Source organism: Anser cygnoides, chromosome 3 (assembly GCF_040182565.1).
Source record: "Anser cygnoides isolate HZ-2024a breed goose chromosome 3, Taihu_goose_T2T_genome, whole genome shotgun sequence".
Taxonomy (NCBI): domain Eukaryota; kingdom Metazoa; phylum Chordata; class Aves; order Anseriformes; family Anatidae; genus Anser; species Anser cygnoides.
In genome coordinates, this window is record NC_089875.1 from 82,034,960 (window position 1) to 82,055,811 (window position 20,852).

General features: G+C 35.2%; 1 long non-coding RNA gene across 1 annotated transcript; it reads left to right on the top strand.

Moving 5' to 3' along the window:
• Window positions 1-441: 441 nt before the first annotated feature.
• On the top strand, window positions 442-20,300 carry LOC136790474 (uncharacterized). The gene is made up of 3 exons (XR_010830459.1): window positions 442-2,572; window positions 3,902-4,013; window positions 15,952-20,300. It is a non-coding gene; the product is annotated as an uncharacterized lncRNA (long non-coding RNA).
• The last annotated feature ends 552 nt before the right edge of the window (window positions 20,301-20,852 follow it).

The following is a 20,852-nucleotide window of genomic DNA, read 5'->3' on the forward strand; positions in this document are numbered from 1 at the left end:
AATAAATGATCATTAAAGTCCCTTCCAACCCAAGCCGTTCTATGATTCTATGATCCTATGATTGTTCAGTTTAGACCTAAAACCTATATTTTGTTAGGTAACCCATCACTTCATAGAGTATTTTATCCCTCTTTGGTAACTGGTTCCCTAGAATGTGAGGAGTCCTCATCTATTTGATCTTTCCTCATAAGCAAATTAGTGTTTACATATGATATATTCGTAGCTATTAATCCCTCTCCATATCCGTCATATTCTTCAGCAGTGGGGGATCAGAACTGTACATAGTGTTCAGGACATGGGAGATCCATGGTTTTATGAAAGTGGACCATGTGCTTTGTTCCTTTCTCCTTTACCATTAGTTCCTAATTTGCTTTTTTTGACAACTGTTGAACATTGAGCTATCATTTTTATAGAACAGTCCATAAGTTTGTAGGGTATGCAGAATTTAAGATTGTTTATTCCCAAGTTCATCAGTTCAAACCTGTCTAAACCGAATTTTATTTATTGTTTACTACTCACCCTCTACTACTACTACCGTAATGATGCTTCTTTGTTGATTCTCATTAATTGCTTCAGTTGTGCATGGTAGAAATAGTTGCTAAGGAGAATGATAGTCAAAAAGGAAGACTACTATAAAAATGTGTAGTTGACATCTCAGAAACATACCTGTTTTTATTATGTACATACAGACAATATGTTCGCATATATGTCCTGTTAACTTTTATTATTCAACCAGCCTCCCACTTGCATTCCTTTTAAATATCTACAGACATCACAAGCACCCAATAAAGGCATAAAAATTATGTTTCATGTTTCAAATGAATATAAGACTGGGAAAGGGGTGCTTTTCACAATACTACCAGTCCTGGATTTACTAAGAATTTATATCTGGGTTAATTTTTCCTTTGTGTGACATCTCATTTCTGCAGCTCAGAACTTATGTGTAGAGATTATCAAATGTCAAATGCAAATGTAAAATGGATCCATGCTGTACAAAATAGTCTCTTACTGATATTGAGCTGACTATTCCCTTTAAATGTTAATGAAACTGTTGTAATTACTGAAATACCAAAACAGCTCAAGAGCTGGAGATCACAGCTGTAGCCCATTACTTGTAAATTACTGGCACAGGCATTATCTTGGCAGAAAGAGTTGTGCAAGAACTTGTTCATCATGCTTCTCTTTTAAGTAAGTGATGGAGACCAAGTCTAAAGAGCACAGAGAGAAAACTAAGCAACTTTCTTGCTCTACAAGAGATATAAAGATTGCACCCAATAAGACTCACTTTCTCTACCCTCCCCCGTAGTTTATTTATTTAACTTTTTCTGTGGTACACAGAATTGAGATTATCTCATAAAGATATTGAACACACAGTGAAATAAAATAATCTTTTAAATAAAGATTCCCTTGTTATATTTTCATCTAAAATTAATAATTATCCTTGCATATTTATTTATTTATTTATTTATTTTAAAAGAGAAAACTGCCTATGTTCAAAACCAGAAGGGCAGGATGGGAGGAAAGTAAGATAAATAATGGGGGGAGCATGGTTACATTTTTGTGTTTGATATTCCTTCAGTCAGCAAGCCTGTGGCACAGATGCAGTGAAAAGGAAGATAGAGTACTTGAATGGGGTAAGTAACCTCAAGACAAAAAATGTCTAAGGGCTATGCAAGCATAACTAGGCAGTAAAGAACCAGTGATATCTGTACTAAAGAAGGCTGGTGACACCTTGATTCTTTGATCTGTGAACTGTGTGACAGGCTTGCAAACGGATAGTTTATTATCTAGGAGGTGAATAGCAAAGTCCTACAGAGTTTCACAGGGTTAATATGTATAAAATAGCCATTTAGATGTGCGCCAGGAATAGACTGTGGGAGGAGTTTTCTTCGGCATGCAAGGAAGTTGTACGTGCGTCTGTGTCTATATGCATGTCTATGCGTATGTGCTTGTGCAGAGCACTGCGTGGTACCCAGCTGGTCACAACAGCTGCATCTGGGAAGATCTGTACTGAAACCGACCATGGAATTGCCAAATCCTCTTAATTCACCTTCTGATGACATTGAGGGTGGCCCAAACCTGATCGGGACGTTGTTCTTATTTTCACGGAGGATCGCTATCGTTTCACTCCATTTAAATTCAGGAATAAGCATCTCATGACGCCATGCTCCACTGCATCGGAACTGTATGAGCAAGGCGGTCTTGCAGAGAGGGAGAGACAGAGAGGGAGACACTTTCCAGGCTGAGAAGAAAATGAGACGCTATCTGGTTTTGTTGTCTCTGGGTTGATTTTTTTTTTTAAAGAAAACTACAGCTTGAAGGTATTGGAGTAATATTTCTGTAAGCCTTGTATCAACAGCAATAAATTTATTTGTATCAATGGCAGAGCCAGATAATTCTGCTCTTGTTCTTACAGGGATCTGTTGTTTCGTGGATCATATAGGGAATTCCAAAGAGCAGCAATCTTCGTGCTACTGGAAGTTATGAGCTTAGTCTTCCCAGGCAAATAATTCATCTTTGAAAGAAGCTTACATCTCAAGTAAACTTAAATAAGTGGCCAGTCTCTCCTCAGGTGCCTATGCTTTATTTCTTTTCCTTCAGTCATTTTTAAAAGTATGTTTGGCATGCAGTGTACTATTGATGTGTGGTATTTTTTAGTTACTTTTTCTTTGTTTAAGGGCTGTCTTTTGTTAGACACAAGTAAATATGAAACTGCAAAACAGTAATTATTGCTTCAGTAAAGTATAACTTTTGCAATAAAATTGTTAAATAATTAGCAAAGTCCTTTGAAATCCTTTGTTGGCACCTGATGAGTACATGAAGACTACCTGTACTTTCCATCATCATTACTCTACATCCATGTAATCATGGCTGGCTTAAAAAAAAAAAAAAAAAAAAAAAAAAAGACAGTCATGGTAAACTACAGAAATAACAACGGGAGAAAAAAAAGAAGTTAAAAAAAGGGAGGTCAGATAAATGAACAATAGCATGACAAGTCATTAGGGACTTGGGTTTTTGTTTTTTCTTGAAGTAAAAAAGAAACAGTTAATTGAAGTGAACAGTTACGACTGAATACATAGATATTTTGTAAAGAAAAACACATTCAAAGTGGAAATCGAGGTGAAAAAATCTTATACTTTAGTTGTATGAAAATAAAACTGTAAAATATTCAAACTCACATTAGTGAAGATAATCATGATTATAAATCTGCAATGAGAAAAATTAGAACCAAAGCTTTGCTTGCCTCATATGGTAATTGAGTAATAAGATATATTTTACTGCTGCAAGTCAGTTTCCTCATTCCACTTTAGAACACAATATAGCTCCAGCAAAATAGCATCTTTATGGTCCTGTGGATTGACACCACAAAGCCATGGTCGTCTTTTGAAATCTATGGGACTGTGATAAATCTTCATGGCTCTGTATTCTAAAAGAAGAAAGGATTAAAGAAAGATTTTCAAGAGCGGTATATTACCTCTTATACACTATTTGAAGATGAAAGGACTGCATTATGGTGGGCTAGCTGTTATCAGTTTTTCTTGGGATTAATAATTACATAGAATTTATGGGAACAGAAAAATAGTGTGAATGGTATAAAGATTTAAATAATGAAAAACTGTTTAAGCCACTGGGCTTAAAGATTGAATTATAGGTATGAGTGTATACAATATGTATAGAGAATCTTCCTTTAAGATGTATATTTTAATTTTATCCTACATCATCACCAGAGAGAACCACAGAAAAAAAGAACCATTCTAATAGAACTATATTTGTTTCTTGATATATGTCAAATAAGTTATAAAAGACAGCTCCTATCATTCAGAAATGCAGATAGCAGTTTATGTGGTTGAGCTACCATTCTCTGCATATGGGTTTATGATCAGTACTGCTCTGTTTATAGATCCGAGTCTTCATTTAGATTCTCACTCGGGAAATTTTGGAATAAACAGTCTCTAGGAAAAACAGAAGAAATTAAAACACAAGAAGTGACAGAAGCTTCTTTATACAGAAAAGTAAGTGAGTTTTTATAGAGTCCAAAAGCTGTGTTAGACGGACAGTTTGAAGAAAATCTTTGTTGCTTCTCTGATAAAATTGAACAGGTTGCAGTTCTCGATTGCTTGCTCGTTGTCATGCTGTTCAGGTTAATAGAGAAATATTTTGTACAGGCAGGCTTTTGCTTTCATTCTACAAGTGGACAGAAACTGCATGACTTCAGTGGATGTGAGTGTTAATCCCCATCACATTGCCTGGCAATGAGCTCTCCCACTCATCTGACTTCCAAGGTTCGATTCAGCCCATATTCTTGGACTACTAGGCTCAACACAATTTTCTGTCTCCAGGTTTATTCCAGGTTAAAATTCACCATGAAGAGATACGTTAGTCTTCATTATAAATACCTAAAACTATGTTTTCATATTTAACTCCTGTTTACTTTTGCAAAAGGATGTGCCTAATGTGTTCTCAGCAGAGAAATTTGATGATATGCTTTTGCAGAATCACAGAATAGTTGAGATTGGAAGGGACCTCTGGAGGTCATCTGGTCTTTGATTAAACTACTAAAGCAGGGTTTGTTCTGAGATTATATATGTATATATATATAATTTAGAGTTAGACTGGGCTTTTTAGACCAACCATTCCTATTTAACACCAGTGGATGCCAGGAGCTATAAACCTACCTTATTTATCAGTGCATCAGAGACTAAAATTTCAAGCAAGAAAGCCACTTGCTTCAAGTAACACAAAATCTTTTTCCATTGTAGAATACACTGGTTCTATTACCAAGGGAATCTTTATACCTTCAGAAATAGGCTAAAGTTAATCCAAGTTTAAGTATGACAAGACAATAAAGCCACTTCAAAGTTGTTATCAAAATGCCTTTTTAAAAAGTTGTTGAAAGTTAATATGAATTTTTATGAGGCTGTATTGCTCTCAACACAAAACAAAACAAAAAACTAACAAGTATGAAGCAGAATTTAATTACCACATGTAAATATGTATGTATGTATAATGATTACAATGCATTGATTATAATATGTTTAATTTAACAGTCTATCATTAATGCCTCATTTAAAGAAACTTGAGAATCAAAGTATGTGGCAGTAAAAATAGAGTTGTCAAAGACATCCAACTATAACAAATTTAACATATTTTTAATAGCTGTATAAACTTGCTGTCTCTTTCAGATCTAGAACTGATCCTAAGCTGGCATCAATCTCAGGAAAAAAAAAACAACAACAACAAAAAAAGTTTAGGTTTATTGGGAGCTCAAAGGATTTCAAATTTTCAAATAGGCATAAAGAAAATGTCTGAAGAGACTTCAAGGTCTATATCAGGCCATGGAAATGAACAAACTTTCCTTGATCTAAAAGTAAAGCCAAAGCTGTCCTTATATACTCACTATTAACACTCTGGTTCTTTACTACATTTGTGAACTGTCCATGCATAGGACAAAGTTGGAATTTTAGCTCAGATAGTTCATTTGTTCCAGTCCACATCTTTATTTTAACTGAAGAAACCTATTCTTAGCTCAAACAGCAACTCTCCCAGATGAAAACATATGTAACATTTTAGTAAACTAGATTTATGTTTGGTAGGCCATGAACCTTTATTGTATTCCTGTGATAAATAACATAAACAACCAGAAAAGCTGTTGACCACTTGTAATGAACTGACTCTCCTATGCCAATCTGAAGACAGTTTAAATGGAATAAAAAGAGGAAAGCTTGCATATAGCTGCAGAAGCCACAACAAATTGATTTTTTCCACTGCTTTTGTTACCTCGTGGAATTTCCACAATGTGAGAGCCAAACATAGTTAGAAGTGAGGTTTTTTTTTCTTTCTTTCTATTTTAAAGAGAAAATATGCACTTACTACAGAATATCTTTCAAATATCCAAAATATAAAAAATTAACTGGGTAAACATGTCACTAAAGTGACAGCAACAACAAAAAATTGTTTTACGTATATTTTTATTGATTTGTTTGCAATAACATTTTGCCATCTTCCAACTCACTGAGTAGGCAGTTTATATAGAGTTCTCTTGATCAGATTGCATTTCTCAAAGGATTATGTGTTTCATACCTGAAAGTATTGCACAAAGGCTTATAATTAAGGGTATGGTTTGTGATGCTAGGCTAGAAAAAAAGCCTTTAAATCCCTGTGATCTGCAGACTTGTGTCTCATACTTTCTCCAGTAGTGTGAGCGATATCTCCAATATAACTTTCCTTCTTGGACTTTCTTAGATTAGTTAGAGTTATTCCAATTGTCTGGATGCAGTACAGTCATTCTTAGAACATACCAATATTGCAATCAGAAGTATGACACCTACACGCACAAGCATACCTGTGGCAGTTTTTTCCCTAGCTGGCTGAGATATCAAAAGAAATACCACAGTATTTCAGTAGTAACTATTTTTTTCTCCTGAGCCACTGAGTATTTAAATGACTGATCCACTTTTTTACTTACTATTTTTATTTGACTTAGAATGACTGAAGTCATGTAGATTTTGAACATATAAGCTGTAGTCTCACTTGCACTTTTAGTATGCCTTTAACATGAATTAAACAATTATTAGAAATATGCATCTCCAACTGTCACTTCATCCCATCCTGAAATATAGGAGACAGAGAAGGAAATACCATCTGCAAGTCTTTTTTTTTTTTTTTTTTTCACCTCCAGTGAATGTAAAGAGAAGGTGATTAGCATAGATGACTAGCTTGGACCAGCTGTCTTATTTTCAGTTGGACAAAGTTAGAGAAGGTGAATTTCATCCTGAATGATTGGAAGTTCCTTTCTTTTCTGAGATGAGTATTGAAGGTAATCAGGCCAGATAGAAACATTCTGATTTCCACTGGACAGATGGGGATAATCATGCTTTTATCACCAGGGTCCCCACTGCTCATCACCCTAAGCAGAGCCATGACTTGAGTTCACACATCCAACCACGCCAAAAAATAGTTGGCTTTCACCTGGATCATCTCCTTCCTCTGGTCATACGCTCACTTGTGCTTCTAGAAAGAGAGATTGAGCAACTTATGAGGACAGTAGGGAGAGGGGAATTGCTTCTGTATCCCACTGCATAAACACATGCTAGAACAAAGTGACTCTAAAACCATCATCTCAAAAATGCTCATTCCTGGCTTAAGTGTTCTAGCAATGAGTATACCGTGTGCTGTGAATCCCAGCTGAGGTACTTGGCTCTCCATTTAATACACAGGAAACTCTAGTGCCTTAAATCAGGATTGTGAATTCCATGTCCAGACAAGGCTCACAACTTTCAGGCACTGCAGAACTGAGCACCACAATTCCTTGACATCTTTCTCAACCTGAGCTCTGGGGCAACTATATCTTTCCTCTTGAGTTGTTGTTGATGTTGCGTTGGATCCAGCCTTGGCATGCTTGTGTTTCTGAACTTCTGAAACCAGGATGCCAAGTCATCACTGCTCGTAGTTTTACATTGCTTTAACAAAGAACCAGACACAGATTTCCTCTTGGCAGCAAAGTCTTGTGCTACAGCTTTCTAGACCCAAGGAAGTTCACCTGAGTGCTCCCACAGCTGCATATGAACATTCCCCACCAACCTCCTGCCTCTGTCAGGTCAGCTCTTTGTACTGCAGTTTCACTTTCTAAGGAGGTATAGTTAGGCACACAGGCAGAAAGGCACCAAGGTAATACAAAGAAATGTCTTCATCTTATACTTCTCCTTCCCCAAGAATAACTAACAGAAACAGAGAAAGAATTTGGGAAAAACAGGGAATTCTTTTATAGATAAATCTTTTTTTTTTTTCCCTTCCTTCCTTCCTTCCTTCCTTCCTTCCTTCCTTCCTTCCTTGCTTCCTTCCTTCCTTCCTTCCTTCCTTCCTTCCTTCCTTCCTTCCTTCCTTCTTCTATATCCCACGCCTCATGAGAAAGTCTTTCTGGAATAGGGAGGCATATTCTCCCTGCTCTTTCTTTGGAGTGAGATTATCTTAAAAAAAATGAGACTTCTGGAACTTCACTTTATTAACATATCCTGATTTTAAACAAATCAGCTAATGTTTTATTATCAAAAACATTGCTTTGTCTTAATAATTCACATATGGCAAACACCCTCAGCCATGCAAATTATTTTTCACTATTTACAAAACTATTAAGAAAAGTAACAAACAGCAACAACCAAAACCCCTTGTAATTAGTTTAGTGTGGCAATTTAAAATACAATGTATATGTTGAAAGAGTGAGCGGAAATATTTAATCTGGAATTGTTTACAAGAAGACTGAAATTTAATTTTTGCTTCCCATGTATCATTTCATAGTCTTAATTTTTAAACTTGCATATGTCAAAATAACAGAAATCAGTCTTTAAAAGGGATAGAAAAACACAAAATTACCTTCTTTCTCTGAATATTCTTATATATGCATGCAGGTTTCTTATATGTGTGTATGTTTATGCGTGTGTTATGTGCATGTGTGGCAATGAATATAGATGTTGATGGTGGGAGTTTACAAGGAATGTGAGTCATATACACGAGGTATTGATTACATATATGTTTGTTAGAACCCGTTTGTATGAGCTGCCATGCATGAATCAAAGCAGTTTAATCTACAAAGATATTCCACGCAACATAGCTTGGTTGCCATAGCATTTATCATGCAGACTCTAGCTCCAGTTCATTGCTGTATTAAGCAATACATTTCCAAGCAGCTACAGCACAAATTCTATAATTTTTACTGTGGCAGAGAAGCCATGTCAATATAGCAGCCATTCCCACCCCATCTACCAAAGAAGTTTTTATTTTTTTGTAAGGAATTCAGTCATGCATGGAATGCAGAAAGTGACAGATTTTCTACCCCTTATGTACACATTTTGATCTTTGTCTCCTTTTTGCTTAATTTAGAACTTAATTGAAATTGCTTTTTCTATAGCTCTCCCACCTTCCTAGAAGCTATTAAATGGACATACTTATTCTCTTACATAGTGTTTTCTCTTCGAGTCAGAATCATCAAATTTTAAAGGCCAGTCAGCTCTCCTCTATCGCTTTTGTAATCAGGAAGACCTGGCAAGTGGGATCTCAGACCTCCTTGTGAATAGTCTATGTTCAATCTGCCTTTTTGCCTCAGATTTCTTCTATGGCTTTTGATATAACCATTAAGAGTATCTAAGGGTCAGTGCATGGTACTCACCTTCTGTAATGATGGATGGAACAAATGAGGCATATGTTGCTTTGTTAGCCAGAGAAGTAATTTATTCAGAGGTACTCCCTTTACATGCCTTGCAGCACTCCTGTTGAGAACAGTATATTAAAATATACTCCTTCCTAGAGTTTAGGTGTAAAAAGGCATGTCTACACAAGACAATGAAGCTCAATCCAGAAACGGTCAGGATGGCACTAACACAATCCCTGTCTCTTCATGATGCATCCCTACATGCACATTTTAAGATAAAAATGCAAATATTGTAAAGTTTTGGACTGAAATTAAATTCTCAAAAAGTTCAGGCCATGTTCTGCCTTGTGAAAGAATTACATGAATTACCTGGCAATTAACTTTATTGGGGAATGACTATACCTAGACTGAAATGAGAGTTAGGTATTCTGCAGGTCTGATCTATTTGTACTGATCAAAGCAGAAACATCTGGTGTCTCAAGCAGGAGGTAGTTCTTGGCCTGCAGGAATGCTGCTGTCTTTCAGCTCCTTAATTCTGTCAGCCTCCCACTTTAGACATCTGAATCATTTCTTAGACAGCCTTAATTTTTAATACTTGAGTCTGTCAGTACCAACCAAAAAGTGTCAAAAGACTTGTGCCAGAGTTTTATATCACCTTATGACACAGATGATTTTGTTTAAAACATAGAGTTTATCTTAAAAGTTGTTTCTTTTATGAGAGAAGTAACTCACTTGATGAAAGATATGTTTGGAAGGAGGGCAAAGCACAAAAAAAGTCTGCAAAACACTGAAAAAGGATGCTCTTTGGACATTTTAAAGGTTCCAACACTTGACGTATTAAAGGTTCATTACACAGATTAATGGATTGTTATTATCTAGCAGCAACACATGTGCTTTGCCAGGGGTTTAGAAGACTTTTTGTGCGAGTGGCATGGAAGAAGATTTGTGAGAGGAGAACAGCATCTTCTGGTTATACCAGATGAGACAGCAACAGACATCAGTTTGGAACATTAATTGTGACAGGCACAGTGGCTGAGCATTACTTGGAGCTGTTGCATTAAACTAGTTGTGTTCCCAGATGTAACCTTGTGTGACCTCAGCTAAAGTATTCAAAAAAAAAAAAAAAAAGGGCAAAAAATTGTCTTTCTTCTCCTCTGTAACAAGAATGTTGTGGACATGCTCAGAGTAATGGCATCGAAGTGGACAAGAGGTAGGTTAGACACAAATCTGGACTTTACATTCTAGTAACTCAGTATATTCTCCTCTAAGCTATAGGTATCATGAGGAAACATTCTCAATCTCCTACTAGTACCAGTAAGTTGATACTGAAGAAAAAGAGGTCAAATTCATATGTACTGCAGAATATGTCATGTAGAAATATTGAGAGGCAGTGATATCAATCACTTCTGCCTACTTTCTACCTTTTATTATATATTTGGAGGTGGAAAACTGACAAAAAAAACTGAAGAGTCTGATTTCTAGGTTGCAGAAGTATATAGTAAGTCAGCAGAAGTGCTGGAAGTCAGAAAAGGAACAAGAATCATGGAGCAGTAATACTAAAGATCTCTTATTTCATTTATAACTTAGGTTTTCATATACATTAAAAAAAATCTAATTTCCCATGGTACATGATATCATCAGAATTATCTCCAATTCTACATAAATTCTACTCTTAGAATGTGAAACTGCTTATCTATCTGAATAATTTGCTAAGAAACTTGTCTGCCTTATTTGAAAAGACAATCATTTGTCAAAATTTATCCTTAATTCTGTATTGCTTTTGTTTATCCTAGCTACTGTCTATAAATGAGAGCATACCGATGTGTATGAGAGCCAGCTAACACTGATAATGTCATCCCTTTGTATACAGAAGGGAAGAAAATGCTACGTAAGTGAGAAAAACATGATAGAAATAACATCTAAAATAATGTTGATGATCAGCTTTTTTAATAAAGTTCTCTGTTTCACAACGTAGATTAACTTCTATTCCTTCCTGGTATTTCATTATAAACTTGTGTCATTCCTCCTTCTAACCTCATCTTGTCATTTAAAGAGCAGCATTCCAGTAGCCCAAAGAGAACACCTTAAAATAATAATATAAATGTGGTGACAAGAACAAAGCAGCAGATCTGAAATGTTTAGTGCCAATCATTTGCATTCCAGCTGCATAACATATAAAACATTGCAAACATTTGCTTGGAAACATTTGTGTGTAATAAACATAAACAATAAAAATAAAATTATTCTTTAAATAAGCTCACTTGCTGAATTTTTAAAAACAAGTGGGAAAAAAACAGTATGTGTTTTTATAAGTCAGTTCATCAAAGATTCTGAAAGAATGACAGAAAAACATTTCTGCATTCACTCTAACCTCAGAGAAAAAATATAAAAATAAAAAAAAATGTTATGACCTGCTTATCCTCTCAAATCACATGGAATTAGAAATAAAGTCTTATTCTTACACACAAAGTCTTACACACATTGTCTTACACTCCAATTCTTACACACAAAGTTGAGGGCATCCAAGAATAGGTCAGTTAGGTTTACTGGGAAAGACAGTAAACTGTGGATGTGAATGCTAGTGTAGTTTTGACTTTGACTTTTGCATACTTGAATTTTATACCATAGTAAAAAAATTAGGGAAGCTAATTTTCTGCAATAAATCTTCATTCTAACTGGTTACTTTAAACAGACAATGCTGCTGATGAGTAGCCTCTAAATTTCTCTTTTAAATTCTCATAAAGATTGTGGGAAATAAAATGGCTTGCTTTGGACTACTCATATATGAATCCCAAGATCATTTTGCCAATCTATAATAAATAAATCTATAGTATTTGTAGTATTAGAGAAGCTTTCACAGAATCACAGAATCATAGAGGTTGGAAAGGACCTCTCCATCTATCAATGTTTAAAAAAAAACAAACAAACACAAAACACATACTAGTTACTTTCCAACTAAAAATCATGCAAGCTTGAGTATGATTTCTTTTTTCATTCCTGATAACTGACTTTCAGATAAGAATCATGACTTTCTTCAAAGACATTTGTAGTCAAAAGTCTTATACATGGGATCGCAAATACTATTTATCTGTATTTAAAACATTGATTAGGCTTATCTACTGTCTCCAAATTGTCTTTTTTTCTCAAAACAAACAAACAAACAAAAAGTTCAGTTATGTGAACTCAATGTCCTACAAACATACTTCTAATGTTATTGTCAGCCTTAAACTCAGACCAAACAGTTTTGATGTTCACTCTTAAACACATCTGTACTCTTTTTGTATTTTTGTCTTGTAATGATGGATGTTATTGTACTATAGACATGCAAACAAGCATATTTTGGCTTACAGTCTTTAACGGTAATCTCTCTGTTAAATTGAGTTAAATTAACTAATAATTACTTCTTAATTTAAAAGGTTCAAAAGCAATAGTCCTCCCAGGCTAAAATCAAATAATCATAGCTGCTATATGAATGTATTGTTAAGGAAATAAGCAATGGAAGCTTTAGCCACATAAGAAGATAATGATGCAATGTTTGTTAACCAGGTTGCAGCTGTGGAATGCAACCAACATGCACAGTGATATTTTATGTTCATAGAAGGCATATGCAAAGGAGTCTGAATGCGTTGGCTGCAGGGATTAATAATTTATTCCACATATATCAACACAGCAGCTAGAATCCATCTAAAATAATAGACAAAGTAACTAATTATATGCCCACCAGTGTGATTCACAAACATTCCTTAGATGGGTGTGGAGTCTGGAAGAACTCTCAATCAGAGCAGAGTTACTTATTTTTCTCCAGTCTAATGTCAGAATTAAAACCTATTAATATTGAAATACCTAGTTGTTTGAATATTCGCTAAAATTTTAAGTCAGAGTTTCCATTGAGAGCCCAATCCATGTCTCCCATGAAAAAGAAGGTAGGGCTTGAGATGCAGTAATGTGATATTTCCATTCATGACATAGGAATTTCCCTTGGGATGCAGGGGTTAAGAATGATGGAATTCAAAAGGTATGGTAGGGTTAATATGTGAAGAGGAAGCTGGTTTTGGATTTTTGATCATGTACATCGTGTGGGATGACTTTTTTTTTACAATATTTCTGCATAACATTTGCAATCAGTGCATACTTTAATAAGTCAAAATTAAATGCTTAAATTATAATTTCTGATTTTTTTTTCTTTTTCTCTTCAGCACTTTTTTAACAATAGATTTTTGTATGCATACAGTTGTAATGAATTATAACTTCTGTACTTTAAACAAAAAAATGAGCTAGAGCTTAGGGACATTTTCTTCTTTATCTCTTTCTCTCCCCCCACCCCTCTGCACCTCCCCAAGGGTGTAAAGACCCATATTCACTTTGAAAATATGTAAGAAAAATGTTATATCAGATATTTAGCACAACCAATCTGAAGACCATCTCCCTGACATAAATATTACATATGCAAACCATCTTTTATTTCTACAGGCTAGTTTGTAAATTCACTCATTTACTTAATGAGTAAAATCAATTGCAGTGATCCAAACCAACACTTGAGTTTCTCCCATCTCATAATATGCAAAGGAATATTTTTTGATGTTTTGATTTACTAAATCATAGGACCTGATTCAACTGATTCTAACAAAGTCATCAGACTGTAAAACAAACAGTATGTTATAGAGCTTTTCCTCACACAAGGAAATCCACCTGTTTTATTGACTTTATGAAAATATTACTTATAGTTGTATCTTTTCTTACAACTTATACCTAAAAGGAAACCTGAACAATCCTAAATTGTTATTTCATTGAGCTTCTGCTCTTGGCTTGGCATGAAGGAAATAAGGCTCTTTTAACATTGTATATCTGTGTGGGAAGCCTTGCAATCCTTCCAGAATCAGATGGCCTCAGGCACTATTAATTTCCCTTTACTGCCCACGGTTCTGTAGCAGTATCTCTAGTGTCTCCTTCTCTTTCTTCTGTACTTTAGTTTACTATTTAGGTTTTAGTTTATCATGCTCTTCTTTCTTTCTCTCTCCCTCTCTCTCTCTCCCTCTCTCTCTCTCTCTCTCTTTTTTAATCATCTTTCATTCTTTCTTTCTTCTTTCTAACTTTTTCTTTTCCTTTATTTCTTTCTCACTCTTACCCTTTCCCTTTTCTTTTTTTCTTTTTTTTCCTTTTTTAAATTTTTTTTCCTTTTCTTTTTTTTTTTCATTTTCCTTTTTCTTTTTTTTTCTTCCTTTCTTCCATGGAGTGGGTGCAGAGAATGGCCATGCAGATGACTATAGAGCTAGAGCACCTCTCCTGTGAAGAGAGTCTGAGGGAGATGGGATTGTTTAGCCTGGAGAAGAGAAAGATCCAGAGAGACCTTGTAGCTGCCTTCTGGTACTTAAAGGGTCCTACAGGAAAAATGAGGAGGGACTCTTTATCAGGGAATGTAGTGATAGGACAAGGGGTAATGGCTTTAAATGAAAAAGGATAGATTTACATTAGATATTAGGATATTAGGAAGATCTTTTTTACTATGAGGGTGGTGAGGCATTGGCACAGGTTGCCTAGAAAAGCTGTGGATACTCCACCCCTGGAGGTTTTCAAGGAGAGGTTGAATGGTGCTTTAAGCAACCTGGACTAGTGGGAGGTGTCCTTGACAATGGCAAGGGTTGGAAGGAAATGATCTTTAATGTCCCATCCAACCCAAACTATTCTATGATTCTATTCTAAGATTCTGAAATGACTGGAAACAATTTGCTTAATCCAATGAAACTGGTTCTTCTGTTTTAAATGGGGAAGAAACAGACTCCTAGCCCACAACAGACATAGATTTGTGAAAGCTATTCAATGCACAGCCTCTTCTCAGAACATGTCTCCAGGAAAAGGGAAGCTGGAGACAAGCTGCATCTTCTTAAAATGTCAGTGTGGACTTTACCGGATCAGCCAAGTGGCTGTAGAAACTGACACTTGATTGAACTTATTTAGTACTCTTGCTTTCCCCCAAACCCACCAACCAATTTAAATTCTGTCCAAACTCTAAGAAATTAGAATGCAAGCAATGTGTTAGTATATGGTCTGTGTGCTCAGAAGGAAGAAACCTTTCATAAAAGCAAAGAATCAAAGAAATTTACTAAGACATCTGTAGTCAATCTGAAATTTATATCAATATCCACTTTATAACCGTGTCTGTATTCAGTTTGATACCAGTTCTGAACTAAGTTTTTCTACACTTAATATCCCTGTCTTGTACAGCTTTGCATTTATTGCTATGACAGTGAAGAAACCTGCCATTATCCATGAGACAATTAGTGTAAACAGCAGCAATTAATTCATCATTTCTTACCTAACTTCAGCAACTCTTGGCACCAATTAAATTAGCAGTGGAACCAATATTTGAATCACTGGCTGTAGTATGAATGACAGATAAGGATAAGTTCATTTAAGAGAAACAGGAGAGAAAAATACTCTCCAGCAGTACTGTGGAGTGCAACATGTGCTTTCAGTCATATGAGAGGGGAAGAGCAATCCAGCCACAGAAATCCATCCAACCATGGTAGAAGCCATAAGCAAATCTGATCCTTATTGGAACACCTTGACATCTGTCATAGATTTTCCTACACTGAGAGTGCTTAATTGGTTTATTCATTGTGTTGAAGAGAAATTCACAGGGGTTTTTTTGTTTGTTTGTTTTGTATTTTGGGGTCTGGGGAGGGGGGTTGTGTGGTGGTGTTGGTTTTTTTTGGCTCTTCAGAGAAATGGAATAGTCTTTACTTGATTGCTATCCCCTTTTTTATCCTTTTTTAATGCTTTTTTTACTCTTCCTTTATTTCTATTAGGAGTGTATTCCAACATCTCTATGAATGATGAGTAAGTAAGCCAGAACACCAACTTCTTCAACAAATGTCAGAGCAAGAACTGTTCTCTGGTGGCTTTCACAGTTTAAACTCAGTGTTGGAAAGGGAGTGAGATGTGCTTGGTGGATGTGAGAACTTTCCTAATAAGGATTTCCATTCAACACTTTTTCTACATGCTCCCATCAAAGATTCAGAACTGTAATTTTTCTTGAGCATAGCAATGATTCTGTGTTTCTATACAGACACTTTAATAATTAATTGGTTGATATATGTTCCTTTCATACACTGAAGAATATATCTTCCTCCTTTGGACATTAAACCTGATATGTACATTTCCACTTATCTTTATGATCCCCAGGCTTTTCAGAATGTTGAGATGAAATTCAGCAAATAACATCATGACAGTCTGACTCTGATACTCTTTCTTACTGGTTGGACTTGTGGCTATTTTGAGGAAAATACTCATACTTGTGGATTTTACTGATCTACTGCTTCAGAACAGTGGCCAAGTGGTTTTCATAGAGAGAGAAAAAAAACAAACAAAAAAATGCATTTAAGCAGTTTTAGGCAAAACAAACAGACCAAAAAAAAAAAAAAAAGGCAACAGAAAGAAACCACCTTCAGTGATCAGGAGTTAACAGGTATTTGAGGTACCTTGTGCTACCTTTCACCTCTACAACCAAAAACTCCAGCAGTTATTGATTACAGTCCTCAGCGGAAGTGAGTACAGAATACAACTGGTTGTGATTTCATTGAGTCATATTCTGATTCAAGCTGTCTGGGATTCCTTTTCCCTATTGTAATGAAATTCCTAAAAAAGGATTCTCACTGTTTTACACCATTCAAACATCTCTTTTCTGAGGGAATTACTTCAATTTCAGCAGTGCTACTGTTGGCTCACATAAACCTCCTTTCCCTATCACAGCAATGTTCTTGATGGCTGTTATATAAGCCTAAAAAAATAACAAAAACCTTTCCATTTCGTAAAAATCCTCTGTTTCAACCCTGGATTTCTTCTGTATCAAAGAATTACTTCTGTTGACCTGTTTCTGAATCCTCTCTTTCTGCAATCTGGTACTCAAGACGGACATAGTCCTGACAAAATGTCATAGTCCTTTCACTAAGAATGGCAGAAGTAAACAGAAAAATACTCTGACCTGGTAACTAATTTGAACCACAGAAGACAACATATACCTTTTGGTATACGACTGGTTTTAGTGGCATCACACATTCTCATCAACAGAGTAGCATCTAAACAGCAGTGTCAGATTATACTTTCATTACTGCAATAGCATTCTAACACACCTGCAAAAGTTTTTCTTTTTAAAGACAAACAGAAATGCACTGGTGAGTTGAAAGTCCCCTTTTTTTCCTAAATTCTGGACTAATCTTTACTGGACTACTGGACTGATCTTTACAAATCAGTCATAATTCAGTAAATGGTCTAGACTTTAGCTGCATAATTACTTTTGATTTGAAATTTACCTGATACAATGATACTTTGTTTGGGGGTGAACATCATAGGATAATAGTTTCAGTTTGGGAAAAAATCTCGGGTGCTTTTCATGTTACATATTTTGGGTAGTTTTTGTATTTATCACACTTGTCCCATTGTGGAAATACAGCTGAAGTGAAACTAAGCATAATGAACACTTATTTGCACTGGGAATTGAGACTACTTCAGACTTTATCGAACTTCAAACTTTACAAGTTTTTTTGGTATTAATATTATTTTTTCTTTGTACATTTTGTTGTAAGCACATATCATTATTTGGTCCAAATATTTAAATAACTGCAAAACTTCTGACTCTGACTTGTTCTTTCCAAACTGTGAGTACAGCTACAGAAGGGCAGACAAGTATTCAAGCTTGACTCCTGATCCAAAACCATTGACTTGAACGGTCTTCGGATCAGACCTTTGATATCTTGTTTTCAATATCCTCTTTCCAGTAATATGTACAGCATAATTAACTGTAGTCTGAAAACTGACCACTGTGTCCTCTGCTCATTATTTTTTTTTCCAATTTAATATATTTCTATGCATGACTACATTTGTGTCTCTTGCTCTTTATCCAGATTTCTATCTAGCACCCTGTCTTATCTATGACTCTTTACACAGTTAGCAATCTCTGATGTGGAACCTCACCAAATACTTCTTGAAAATCCAGCTGTATTATACCTACTAAATTTCATTTATTTGTCATGTCAGAGCTATCTTCAAAGAATTCTATCAGGTTATTTAACCATGACCTTCCTTGACTGAAACTACTCCGGCCACTTTTAATGAACTATACTTTAGTAGATGTTCTCTTACTTACTTCTGTCAAGATGTTTTTGCTACAGTTTGGCCTACACTTTCTTGGTTTATCTCTTAAGACTCTTTTTGATTCTTTTTTTCTAATAATGGAGTTATATTTGTCACTTCTCAGTCCTCAGAGAAAGTCCTCTTTTGTATCTAGTGAACATCTAAAACATCCTATTTAAAGGGTCACCAAGCCCTTACTTTTTTTCTTCTGAAAAAAAAAATATATATATATATTATTTAATATACATATATAATATGTATATATATATATTTGTTTACAACTTATCTAAATTAGCCACCAGGTCTGGGAGGAGGGGAAAAGAACACCCAGGTCACAAGTTACATATGTCATAGGTGAGCAACAGGTTTGGGAATTGCTTCAGGCCTGCCAACAAATTCTAAACAGGCACAAATTTTCTTTAAAAAAATAAAATATATATATATATATTTATCATTATCTCTACCTGTTTTGACTCCTCCCGGCATAAATAATCTTTGCTTAATTAGCTCTTTGTCCTTTTAATACATAAACCCAAAAATCTGTATACATGTTCTGACATTTCTTTATCCCCAGTATGTTCACTGGCATTATATTAAGAGTTTAGATTGTTTAACTAGCTTGGTTGCAGTGGATAGTTAGAAATTCTATTTTCATTTAACATTATTTCATTTATAAAAGGAAATTTAGACTAGAGATATTTTCACCTGTCTTACAAAATGTTTGAGATTTCATTTTTCTAATATATAGATGATTAGTCTCATTCCTTATTCCAATGAATATTTGACCATAGAATATTTCTCCAGCAAGGGAAAGAGAAGAAGTCATAGGAAAAAATAAGAATAAAAATGCAATTCTCCATGTCTTAGTGATTCAACTGTAGTTTGAGATAAAGACAGTACAGGTTTAATCATGGAGCTGTTCTAACAGGAATTGTTGATATTTACGATAAATTTCATGCTGGATCTGACAAACATTTGCCTTCTAATTTTTTTTCCTGAAAAGAGTATGCAATCTTTCTTCCTGTATTTTTCTCAAAGCATTATAAAATGGTCTGAGACACAGAAAAGTTCTTTGTGGTTGAAAAAAGGAAGTAAATTCAGGAAAGAATTGAGTTCACTCCTTATGTAAGTCAGGGTGGCAGAAATCAGCTGTCTTATAGACCTTTCCACCTTTAGAGAAGGTGGAGAAAGTGTGGTATCAAAAGATGATAAAATTCTACAAAGCTTATGGCAAAACCAAATAGAGCAGGTGTAATTCTGCCCAGTGGAAATCTGTGACCTATCAGTGTCAGAGCTGATTCAGAGACTCCACTGAACCAGCTCTGAACCTGAAACTGTTTCAGCAAGGTAAGAAAGTGCTAAGAAGTATTGGACCACTCAAAACAAGGCACTCCATGGCTCCATCACCCCTCTGCTCACACTTGGTGTGATCATTGCAGAGTCACTGATATTCATACATAGGAATGACTATGTAATGGAAATGCTTTAGTAAAGTCACAAATAATAGCTAGAACATAGCACAACTGCAGTGTAACAGAGTTGACTTTTTAAAAACATACAGTATAGTATCAGAAATGAACACGGTCATTCAAACTTATATGGTTATCTCCCCAGATCAATGCATTTCACGCAGTGGAAGCCAAGGTCCCTGAGGAAATCACTATGTAGTAACTGTTAGGAACTGTTGACTATTAAACACTATTAAAAAGACTATTAAATCCTTGTCTGGAAATAATCAACTGTAGTAGAGAGAAACTTGGTGGTGACAAGTAGTTTTAAAAGTAATTGGTTGCCTGGTACTATTAGTGAGGAAAGATAATTTGAATACCTGTCCTCTTAGCAAGAAATCTCACAAAGAGATTTCTACACGTGAAGTAGACACTTCAGTGTTTCAGTGAACAATTTTTGACAGTCAGAATATTTCAGTTCAGCACCTTGCTTATTTCATATTACCTTAAAGTTATAGTAAGCCATTTGATTAACTACAGACACAGGTGTCTCTCTGGTCTCTGCTGCTGATGGCTGTATTTTGTATGCTTTGACATCAAGCTTTTCATGTATAAATAAGTAGACCTTTCATGTCATTTACACCATCTGTAATGCCACTGTGTAGCTTTTCTTCACTTTCTTAGAACACAGTAATTCAGTGGTTGACATTACAGAGATTCAGGTAAATGCTGCAGGTAATGCAAGGTTTTAAAGTTACTTAACTGGTGTTTGGTTGGTTGGTTGTTGTTGTTCATTTGCTTTGTTTTGGTTTGGTTTGGTTTCTGCTCTGCACATGTTGTTGCAGCCAATATTTACTATTTAAGTGGAAAACTGTCCCCTGGCAGAGAAATAAAAACTGTTACAAAAATAATGCCATCTTATCATTTACAGAAATCTCCAGCCATGACAAATATTTAAATACCTGAAAATCTTCTGATTCTGACTTTCTTAAGACTTGAGAACAAGGAAAAAAATAATAATTTGCTTAATGTTTCTCCACAATTACAAGATTGCTATGTTTTGTTTCATTGTAAGATGAATTCTTGAGCTTCTATATGGCAGAGTTCTCAATGTTCTCAATATAAATTTT